Source organism: Pteropus alecto, unplaced genomic scaffold (genome assembly GCF_000325575.1).
Source record: "Pteropus alecto unplaced genomic scaffold, ASM32557v1 scaffold238, whole genome shotgun sequence".
Lineage (NCBI taxonomy): Eukaryota > Metazoa > Chordata > Mammalia > Chiroptera > Pteropodidae > Pteropus > Pteropus alecto.
In genome coordinates, this window is record NW_006442104.1 from 1,035,895 (window position 1) to 1,037,491 (window position 1,597).

At 40.8% G+C, this 1,597-nt stretch overlaps 2 long non-coding RNA genes across 4 annotated transcripts in view; one reads left to right on the plus strand and one right to left on the minus strand.

Moving 5' to 3' along the window:
* LOC102895780 overlaps positions 1-1,597 on the plus strand; it is a 659,008-nt gene that overhangs the window by 499,843 nt on the left and 157,568 nt on the right. The window lies entirely within an intron of this gene.
* LOC112469223 overlaps positions 1-1,597 on the minus strand; it is a 23,105-nt gene that overhangs the window by 20,009 nt on the left and 1,499 nt on the right. The gene's annotated exons all lie outside the window — the stretch shown is intronic.

A 1,597-nucleotide genomic window follows, 5' to 3' on the forward strand; every position in this document is an offset into this window, starting at 1 on the left:
ACAGCAAGAGGGGGGGAGTGGGTATGAGTCAGCATTAAATATCTCTAACATTAGGGCTTTAACCTTATCATGTACAGAATTTGCCCTTTGGCCTTAGTGGGATAGATCCTGAACACTTAAGCCATTGCTTTGTCTACATGATAATATTCTTGGGGTTGGGGAAGATGTGTGATACGTTGAACATAGAATGGGCATGTGAGAATACGGTTTTCTAGGCAAATGGCTACCCGGGGGTGGGGGTGGGGGGGACACCAAAGTCGGAGGAAGCCCTAAAGGGAGTTTATAACATATCAGCAGACGATGGCTAGCAATAGGGTATTTTGTAGGAGGCTGGTCTAGGGTTTGTGCATATAAAGTTAAGGTGTGGTATATTTGGTCAAAAGATCTTTCAACTTGATATCATTTAAACTGGGATGAAATGTTCAACTCCACTGGCTGACTGTGGGGTCTCAGTTGCTTAATACTACTGAGCCTGTTTCTACACCTGTGAAAAAAAAAGGGGTTATACCTGCCCCATGTTCTTTTATAGGCTTGTTTGTAGAATCACATGAGATGAAGTATTTTTTGTGAAAAGTGGACTCTCTGCAATTTTAAGTTGAATAGATGTGGACGTACTATGTAAACTCGAGAGCGCTATATAAAACATAATGTTTGGGGGTGTTATTATTACAATGATTATCAGGAGAAATGAAAATAGTATCAGAGTAGAAGGGAGGACCACAGTGATTCCCTTCCGAGTAGTCACCTGAGTTCATCTCCCTTGATTTGTATTCTTAGAAGAACGTGAAGACATATTGACTCCATTCTACATTTGCATATTATGGATTGCCACTAGCATGCCTTGAGTGAAAATCTTTATGGGGAAAAAAAGGGTGCTATTGCATCAGGCTGTACTATAGCGGCCTTTATTCACCCTCTCCTGAGTATTTCTGCCTTTTTGCCTCGAGACGAGAAAAAAGTAAATATTTCAAGTGAACAGCCTAAAACTGCCATGTTAAAACAAACAAACAAAAAATACAATGTGTGTCTCTTGTTTAGTCCTGATACACGGAAACCAACTATAAAAAGACATCTTCTAGGTAATTACAGAAATTTGAATGTGGATTCGGTGTAAGATGAAGCAACTGCTGTTCGTTTTACTAGGTGCCTTGCTGTCACGGTGTTCGGGAAACCATACAAACAAAACGTGACCTTATCATTCAGAAATTCATACTGAAGCATTTACACATGAAATGACATGGCATCCGGGATTAAACCAATCCAGCAGGCCAAGAAATAAACAAACACAATTAGGGAGGGCACTCGTAGGTGAGAGGTGATATTGGCAAAATTATGATTGCTGTCGGAGCTGATGCTACAAGGGAGCACATTTGAGTATTCTCTTTTTATGCTGGAAGATTTCTATAATTAAAAAAACTTCAACAAATTTTATGTAAGAGGATGAAGTCATCCTCGGGAGTGTGGAGAAGCTGCTAGAAAGCCTTTGTGAACAATGAGTACTTCCGGAAACATCATAAGCAGCTCAGGCCAAGCGGGGAATTGTGTTCCGCTCTGGAGCCCATTTCATCTGTGAGTGTGGCTGAGAGATGGGTTCAAA